General features: G+C 46.8%; 1 protein-coding gene across 1 annotated transcript in view; it reads right to left on the bottom strand.

Moving 5' to 3' along the window:
- Positions 1-1,623: 1,623 nt before the first annotated feature.
- Positions 1,624-9,967, bottom strand: part of Thnsl2 (threonine synthase like 2) — a 35,450-nt gene continuing 27,106 nt past the window's right edge. The window contains exon 11 of the mRNA XM_075983877.1: positions 1,624-1,767. The gene's annotated coding sequence lies outside the window, so the exon portion shown is untranslated. The remainder of the gene's footprint in view (positions 1,768-9,967) is intronic.

Below are 9,967 nucleotides of genomic sequence, written 5' to 3'. Positions count from 1 at the left end.
CAGTCTTGATGTTGAACGTGACAACAAAGATTAAACCTTCCTCTTATTAGGCAAAGAGATAGATTTAAAATAATGTTGAAATAATTACTTCAAAGAACTGGGGGGATGGCTTAGTCAAAAAAGTTCTCACCCCACGAAGATGAGGGCTGGAGTTCAAGCTCCAGCACCCACGTCAAGAAGCCAGGTGCTGGCAGAAGGTGCCTGTGATACCAGAGCAGAGAAAGTGGAGAAAGGGGGCTTTCTGGAACCGACGGCAAGCCGAGCTTGCAGAACTGGTGGATGCTAGGTCAAAGTCTATCTCAGAAAACAGTGTGGGCAGGGTTTCAACCCTAGACAATGAACTACTGGCAACGGGGTAATGCTGAGAACAGAAGAAACTGTCTTTCCCAGGGAAGAGCTCCCTAACACATAAACGGTTGGCTGGCCATGACATCATATACATACAGGTGACATTATAAACTGAGCAGATTGTGTTTCTATTTATAGATACATAGATATGTGACAACAATTGAGGAAAAAGAGGCCATGAATTTGAAGGAGAGCAAGAAGAGCGCATGGGAGGGCTTAGAAGAGGAAAGGGAAGAGGAAATATGATACGATCATCATTTCAAAGAATAAAATTATTATAAAAAATACATTATTGGTATGTTTGGAATTCTCAAATGATTAAAAATGTTCATAACATGAAAAAAATAAGGTGGAGGGGTTGGGGAGATGACTCAGGGGTTAAGAGTTCTGACTTCTCATATAGAGGAGCCAAGTTTAATTCCCAGAACCTACATGGCTGCTTAGAACCATCTGTAACTCTAGTTCTAAGTGGTCCAACACCTTTTTTGGCCTCCTCGGGCACCAGGCACATGTGTTCATAGATATACACACAGGGAAAATGCTCATACACATAAAGTTAAAATTAAAAACTGTAGTATGAGAATTACTGAAGAAGAGACCCAATGTTGACCTCCATATGCAGGAACACACACATATGTATACATATACACAAAATAAACAAAACTTTAATTAAAATGATTATTAAATTATTAGTATTTAATTAAAATGATTATTATTGCAGGAAGTACATGTGGAAGTCAGAAGACTAAGTTAATCTTTTGTCAAAATTACTTCAAGATGGGCACATGGCCATAATCCCAACACTAGGAGGCGAAAGCTCTTGGGTCTGAGGCCAGTTTGGGGTACACAGCAAGAGTAGATGTTACGATTTGAACATAGAGTGGCTCTCACAGGCTAGTGCTTGGAACACGGATCCCCAAGTACTGGGCTTGTTTTAAGAGGTTCTGGACATTTTAGGAGGTAGAGCCTAGTTAGGGTAAGTGGGTCACTGGGGATGGTCCTTGGCCATATCATTCTCTGGTCCCTTCTAATCTTGGTTTCCCACATTCTTGGTGAACACTATAAATTGCTCTTGTACGTGCCCCTGCCCCCTATGGATTGCCATTTCTGAAACTGCAAGACAAAATAAATAGTAAGATAAAATCCATCCTTCTTTCTGATGTTATTTTATGTATTGGACCACAGCACCAAAGCAGGTCATTGATACAGTTTCCCTCACACCAGCAGGCAGGACAGGCCCTTTATCTCATTTTCTTTTCTTTTCTTTTTAAAGATTTATTTGTTTATTATGTATACAGCATTCTGTCTGTCTGTATGCTTGTTGGCCAGAAGAGGGCACCAGATCTCATTACAGATGGCTGTGAGCCACCATGTGGTTGCTGTGAACCAAACTCAGGACCTCTGGAAGAGCAGTCAGTGCTCTGAGCCATCTCTCCAGCCCTTTATGTCATTTTCTTAGCAGGTGGAGGCAGGTTCAAGGGAGTGGAAAACATGTGAGTTCAAAAGCAGCCTGGGGAACTCAAATCAAAAAGTAAAAAGAGGGCTGGGGGTTTAAGGAAAGTGCTATAGTATGTGGTGGTTTGAAAATGGTCCCCAGAGGCCCACAGGCTGTGATACTATTAGGAGGTGTGGCCTTGTTGAAGTAGGTGTGGAGGAAGTGTGTCACTGGGGGGTGTAGAGGCTTTGATGTTTCAGAAGCTCAAGCCAGGCCTCACTGTCCCTTCCTGCTGCCTATGGATCCAGATGTAGAACTCGCAGCTCCCTCTCCAGCACCATGTCTGCCTGCATGCCACCATGCTTCCCACCATGATGATAACTCTGAACTGGAAGCCAGCCCCAATTAAATGCTTTCCTTTGTTAGAGTTGCCATGGTCATAGTGTATATTTACAGCAATAAAACCCTAACTAAGACACGGCATTTACCTCGCTTGAAGCCCTAGGGTCAATTCCCAGTACTACACAAAGCCCCTCAGACTGAGGCCACCGTAGGCCTTCCACTGTTGGGAATTCTGCCATAGACTTCTCCCTCATCCCTGTTTGAACTCACCGAGCAAAGTCAGCTCACCAGGGTCCCTTGCCTGGGGCCAGCAAAGGTCCCTGGCCAGGTCATCTTCTTCCCACTCCTTTCCATGGTGCTGATTACATTCAGTTGCTTTTTCCCATGCTCACTCCACACACACTCAGGAGTCTTCCTCAGAGCACCTCCCCCAGGCCACTCTTCACCAACACTGAACCTCTACTCAGACCTCTGTGTCATTTCCCTCCATGTGGTGAAAGAAGAGGCTCCCAGAAGAGAGAAGGAAAAGTCGAGAGGGCTGAGAATAATAAAACTGTGCATGCATGCACGAGTGCCCGTGTGTGTGTGTGTGTGTGTGTGTGCACACGTGCATATGTGCACGTGTGTGTGAGCATGTCTGTTTATGCATGTGTGTATGTGTGTGTGTGAGTGTGTGTATGTCTGTGTGTGTGTCTATGTGTGTCTGTGTGTGTATGTCTGGGAGTGTTAGTGTGTCTGTGTGTGCATGTGCATGTATGTGTGTGCGTGTGTGTGTCTGTGTGTATGTAAGTACATGTACTTGATAGCGCACCCACTGTAGTGGCATTTCATTTGTATTTTAATAAATAAAGCTTGCCTGAAGATCAGAAAAGTAAAACAGCCACACTGGCCAGCCTTACAGACCAGGCAGCAAAGACACACACCTTTAATCCCAGTAGTCACAATGACACACACCTTAATCTCAGTGGCCACATTAGCTTGCCATAGAAACCAGGTGGTAGCAGTGCACCTTAATGCCAGAACTAGAGAAGATTATAAAACGGGAGGCGTCAGCTCTCAGCCACAGTCTCATTCTGGGTACTCCTGAAGGCAGGATCACTGTTTTCAGACTGAGGTCGAGATAAGAGCCAGTGGCTGACTGCTTTGATTTTCTGGTCTTCAGGTTGAGCCCCAATATCTGTCTCTGAGATTTTATGAATCGTGCTTTACACATGGAGGTCAGAGGACAAATAGGATTTCCTGTCACCACGTGGGTTCTGAGACTAGAACTCAAGTCTTCGGGTTTGGTAGCAAGCACCTTGCCCACTGAGCCAGCTCACTGCCCCATGCATCTGTTGGGCTGTTATCTTTTTTTTTAAAAAAATTTACATTTCTTTATTTATTCTACGTGTATGTATTTCCAGCACTTTCAAACTTAAAAAATTCATTGCAAAAGACAAGTAATAGGCAGGGGAGATAAAGCTATTTTTCAAAAGGAAGTGGGTTCCCAGGGCCAGAGAGCTCAACTATGCTCCTAACCTGCATGCTCTCCCACCCCTTCAATCAAGAGTGCCACGCCACCCCCACCCCAGCAGCCAGGTCCCAGGGTAGCTGCAGGCAGAGGAAGTGAGGCCAGGGAGCTCTAAGGGAGCTCAAAGCCGGATTTCTGGCCAAACAGATCCTTCCATTCTTTTCTTCCAGCCCCAAATCCCACGCTTACTCACTTCACAGCCCCTACTTTTAACCTGCCAAATGCCGCTAAATCTGCAAATTAAACCTCTGATTGCAGAATTCCTTTTGATGTTTTGAAAAAAAGTGGGGATTTTTAAAACGTAATTATTCATACACTAAGATTTTAATTGTACTGCTTTCTCCCTCTCTCGCCTAGTTTTTTTCAGGCAGGGTGATTCCCCTCTGCTGGGCTTGCCCGGGCAGTGCTGGCCCTGGCTACAGGAAGGAGCCTGCTGGAGTCTGCTGCTACAGATCTAGGTGCTCCATCCTGGGAGGAGCAAGGGTCTGGGCAGCAGCTGGTGACCTGCAGCTCTCCCAGCAACAAGTGACTGAGAACAAGGTCATGGAGGGAGCCTGTTAGCAGTGGTCTTTGATCTGAAACTCTGGGCCAGCCAGATGTGACAGAACAGCTGGAAATACAGATCAGCTGCCCACTCTGCCCCCCTGCCCTCTCCAAGGCACACTAGGACTGGGCCTTTTGGCATCAAGGTTGTGGTAAAATAAACATAATATAAAATCTGGGGCCAGGGATATGACTTGGTTGATGGAGTACGTCTTAGACAGTGTTCTATCGTTGTGAAGAGACACCATTATCACAGCAACTCTTAGGAAGGAAAGTATTTAATTGGGGACTTGCTTACAGCTTCAGAGACTTAGTCCATTATCATGGAGGAGAGCCTGGCTACAGACATGGTGCTGGAGAAGTAGTTCAGAGCTACATCCTGATCTGCAGGTAGGGGGGGTGGGGAGAGGGAGAGAGAGAGGGAGAGCGAAGAGTGGGAGGAAGGAAGAGGGAGAGGGAGAGAGAGAGAGAGAGAGAGAGGGAGGGAGGGAGGGAGAGAGGAAGGGAGGGGGGAGGGAGGGAGGGAGAGACTGGGCCTAGCATGGACTTTTGAACCCAAAGCCCACCCCAGTGGCACTCTTCCTCCAATAAGGCCTCAACTCCCAATCCTTCTAATCCTATCCAAGAGTTCCATTCCCTGGTGACTGAGCATTCCAACATTAACTAATGGGGAGCCATTCTTTCTCAAATCACCATAGAGTACTTGCCTAGATATTGGAGGTCCTGGGTTCCATCCCAGCCCTGAATGAAACAGGGCAAGATGGAAGATGTCTGTAACCCTTGTAGAACTGATTGTTATAAATGAATAAATAAATAAGTGGTACTTTCTATGTTATTGTTTGAGACAGGGTCTTTCACTGTATAGTTCTGTTGGCCTGGCTCTCTACATGTAACCCAGACTGGTCTCAAACTCATCCTCCGCCAGACTCTATTACTCATGTGCCACCACACCCAGATAGAATATATTTTCCTATTGACGTGGTTATGTAGTTCAGGCTCTAGTCAACTCCCTACATAGCTGAGAATGACCTTGAACTCTCTTTCCTTTTTTTTTTCTTTTTTCTTTTCGAGACAGGGTTTCTCTGTATAGCTCTAATTGTCCTGAAACTTCTCTGTAGACCAGGCTGGCCTTGAACTCACAGAGCTCTACCTGCCTCTGCCTTCTGAGTGTTGGGATTAAAGGCATGCATCACCATCACTTGGCCTACCTTGAACTTTTGATCCTCCTGCCTCACATCCAGAGTGTAGGGACGTAGCCCATGCCACTGTGCCTGACTTTTGTGGTGCTGGAGTTTGAACCAGGCAGGGAAACAGAGAGCATGGGGTCTCCCCACCACTTCACAGACAAGTGCACTGCAATGCCGAGAAGGGATGGGCTGTGCCCAGGGAGACAGAGATAGATCAGGAGCAGGAAGGGGGCTCCCTGACCTTCAGAACATGGCCGCCATAGGTCCCATCTCTATCCTCAGAACAGGCCTCCAATTCTAGAGCTTTGTGCTAGTCCCAGACTGATGACAGCCCAGACCCATGAGCCACAGGACAGCAAGCTTTGTTCTTTGTTTCTTCCTAAAAAGATCTGTTTACTTATTTTTGTATTAATTTTTATTGAGCTCTACATTTTCCTCTGCTCCCCTCCCCGCTTCAACCCTCCCCCAAGGTTCCCATGCTCCCACTTTACTCAGGCGATCTTGTCTTTTTATACTTTGTACTTCCCATGTAGATTAGATCTATGTAAGTCTCTCTTAGTGTCCTTGTTGTTGTCTAAGTTCTCTGGGATTGTGGTTTGTAGGCTGGTTTTTGTTGCTTTATATTTAAAAACCACCTATGAGTGAGTACATGTAATAATTGTCTTTCTGTGTCTGGATTACCTCATTCAAAATAATGTTTTCTAGCTCCATCCATTTTCCTGCAAAATTCAAGATGTTACTTTTTTTTGCTGTGTAGTACTCCATTGTGTAAATGTACCACATTTTCCTTATCTAGCCTTAGGTCAAGGGGCATTTAGGTTGTTTCCAGGTTCTGGCTATGACATCTGTTTATTTATTTTATGCATGCCTGAGTGTATACATGTGCATCATGTGTGCAGGTACCCAAGGAGGGCAGACGAGGGCACTGGGTCCTCTGGAACTGGAATTACAGCTGGTTGTGAGCCACCTAATGTAGGTGCTGGGAACTGATTCTGGGTCCTCTGTAAGAATATAACTTACTCTTAACTTATTACTTTTAACTGCTGCCATCTCTCCAGCCCAGAAAACTTTATTTATTTTGGAAAAAAAATCCAGGGTTTTGTTTTAACTTTTATTATTATTATCACATCTATTTGCACCGTGGAGGGATGTGGGTGTATATGTGTGTAGTTACAGGTGATCATACGGGAGCAATAACACCCATGAGGAAGTCAGAGGACAACTTTGTAGAATTGAATTCCTCCTTCTCCTTCTACCTGTGGATCTTGGGGTGCGAACTCAGGTCATTAGTCTCGGGACTGAGCAACTTCACCTCCTAAACCATCTTCCTGACCTCTAAAAATAGGGCTTTAGAGAAACAAGTTCGAGAGATCTACCGTGCGGCACGAGGACCATGACTGAGAACTTGAAAACTGCCAAGCAACCACTTAAACCCAGAAGGGTTTCCAATGTGGGAAAACCAGCAGGGACAGAGAGCAGATTCCTGGTACTAGGATGGCTCCCAGAAGACCGCAGTTCTTCCTAGAGATGAAGGACTTGAGCAGCGTTCGCTTGTTTCCCGGGAAACCTGTGAAGTCGGATCTGCTCGAAGGGGGCCCCTGGAAGTCAAATTCTACAGTAAGTGTGCAAGTTTTCATTCCTCCCCACTAGCTGAGGCCCACATAAGGCTCCATTCCAATATGTTCACTCACCACATGTCCTCAATTGCTTCCTATTGCTATAACCAACACCATGACCAAAAGCAACCCGGGCAGGAAAGGGTTCATTTCATCTTACAGTTCGTCATGAAGGGAAGCTGAAGCAGGACCTGAAGCAAAGGCCAGGGAGGAACATCAATTACTAGCTTGCTTTTCTTACACCAATCAGGACCCACTGCCAAGGGGTGACCCCTTCCACATCAATGATTAATCAAGAAAATGCCCCACAGACCTTCCCAGAGGCCAATCTGATAGGGGCAATTCCTCAGTTGTGGTTCTGTCTTCCAAGCTGACTCTTCCTTGTGTTATCCCGTGTCTTTCCCATTTTGCACTATCCAACCTCCAAGTTACTTGGGAGAGTCTTTCTAGAGTTCAGAGCATGCTTTCCAGTCTCTTCAGCCATCACTTAATCCCTTGCTCCACCCACCTAGGGTCACAGGGCTAACCCTAAGCTTAGAATGATGTCAGTGTGTTTTCTGATATGACCCTGCCCCCCTCTTTTAAACCTCTGTCTGTTCATCTGTCTCTCTGTCTCTTTCGCGTGCGCGTGTGTACATGTGTGTGTGTGCGTGTGTGCAGTACTCACAGAGCACGTGTGGGGGTCAGAGGACCCCTTGCAGGAGTTGGTTCTTTCCCCGCATCATGTGGGTTCTGGGGATTGAACCCAGGTTGTCTGGGTTGGCGGCAAGCATCTTTGCCCACTTAACTCTCTCATCACCACTCCCTCCTGACCTCCCTCTCCAAATGCAACTAAATGGGGCTCAAATACAACAAGACTTGTCATCTGCTTGGACAAGAATTCTAGTGATGGGCCCCGCAGGAGTGCTGGGCTCAGGGGACACGGTATTTACATCTGTTCCATGTCTCTCCATCTCTTGCCCCTATGTTATGAGACGGAGCCAATCAGGGTGAGCTTCCTCTGGCCAGAGCCAGGTGACAGAGCTCTCTGGAACTGCCATAGAAATGGAAGGCCATGCAGTTCCGACAGCTGCACTTACGGAATGTGGGGTTTAGGCTCTTGAGTTTTCTCCACCCCGGGCAGGGGCTGGGCACCTCGGCATTCCCTCATCTCCCCAGACTGGAAGATGGTGAGCAGACACCTCCTGGGAAGTCCCCACACCGACGTGACTGTCCCTCAAACAACCCATGCCAGGCTCCTTCGCCAGGGCCAAGTCTGTTCTGACTGACCCAGGGTGTTGCCAGGAGAGATGGCTGTGCAAAGTTGGACTTCTCAGTTGCCCCGCCCTGATCATCTATGTACCATGGCCAAGGCAGAGGGACTGGCCAAGACTCAGTTTGCTAACCTATAAGAACAGGGATTGAGAGAGAGATTTCTCAAAAAGTAATCCAGGACTTGATGACCTACCCATTTTAGAAAGCTCCAGGCCAACAAAAGGCTGTACACACACACATATGAACCAGAGATTGTCCTCTGGCCTACACACACACACACACACACACACACACACACACACACACACACAATTCTCCAGCATCAGGGTGTTTTATGTGTGATTCTAACTTAACACTATTTTTCAAATAATTTTCTGGATCATCCATCTGAATGACTTAAAATTCAGTTATTGTATAATTTCAGCCCCTGCATTTGTATCCGAATCCACAATCCCCAGTCATAAACAACATCACAGTAAGGGGAGGCAGCTGGGATTAGCTGGCTCTGAGGAAAGGGTATATGACTTCCCAGCTGCGGTGACCAGGGTGTCTGTGCATTTCAAACGGGAACAGCTTGGAAGAGCAAAGTTACCGCAGCAGCACAGATGGGAGAGAAACAAGTCAACAAGCAGCAGCAGCGATCTTGTCCAGGAAGACGGGGCTGGAGTCGGCTCTCACCCGAGTCTTGGTGCCAGCGCATGCGCATGCGTACCACACAGAAACAAGGTTAGTTTGATCTCCTTGAGTCTGTGTGTACATTTGCTCACCGTTAATCTGCATGTTTGCCTCTGTTTTTCCTAGTTGAAGCAGTATATGTGTTTGCCAGTACAAGGAGTTCCTAGGAAGCTTTACATTCATACATATTTAAAAAACAAAGCTAAAAACCATTTAAGGCGATATTGAGGGGCCGAGGAGGTGGCTCCGTGGAAAGAGCTCTTTACTGCTCAGGTACAAGGAATCCCCAGCATCCACATGAGAAGTTCCACGTGGCTGTGCTGGAACATCTGAAAACCCAAGTCTATGGAGGGGGAGGGGATGAGGATGACTGTGGCTGCAGCCTGCCTGCCTAGTCCCAGGCTCACTGAGAGACGCTGCCTCAAAGGAATAAAGCGGGGTGTGACAGAGCAGGACACTGACTCCTCCTCTGGCCTTTGTCAAACACACACACACACACACACACACACACACACACACACACACACACACAAAGGTATATATGAACTTTTTAAAAGCAGGAAGGCATCAATAGTAATTTAAGATGTAATGAATTTAAAATTTCTTTTAAAAATCCTCATTGGAATCCAGGACGTGTTGACCAACCAACTTAGCTACTCAAAGAGCTCCAGGGCAATGAACGACACTAAAAGGAAAAGAAGGAAAAAGGCAGCACCCCAGGAACAACACCTGAGGTTGTGCTCTGGGCCAAGCCTGAGGTGCGGCTCAGTAGTAGAGCACCTGCCTAGCGTGTGCAAAGTTCTAAGTCCCCCAACCTTCAGGGCTCCGACTTCTCAGAAAACCAAGTCAGACAGGAAGGAGGCTTGCCTGTGTTAGGAGGAGCATGGTTTGAAACGGCCAGGCTCACCTTTAGAGGGAGAACTTCGGGTGTATTGTGCTGCCCTCTGCTGGCTGTGAGAATTATTGTATGACTCTGAAGCGCCTGTTTTCTCTGAGGGAGGCAGTAACAGATCACCTTAGCTTGCAGGACCACTATATAATATGGAGCTGGTTGGGC

This window comes from Microtus pennsylvanicus, chromosome 8 (genome assembly GCF_037038515.1).
Source record: "Microtus pennsylvanicus isolate mMicPen1 chromosome 8, mMicPen1.hap1, whole genome shotgun sequence".
Taxonomy (NCBI): domain Eukaryota; kingdom Metazoa; phylum Chordata; class Mammalia; order Rodentia; family Cricetidae; genus Microtus; species Microtus pennsylvanicus.
Note: the sequence above shows the minus strand (reverse complement) of the source record. Positions and strands in the feature narration are given on the sequence as shown.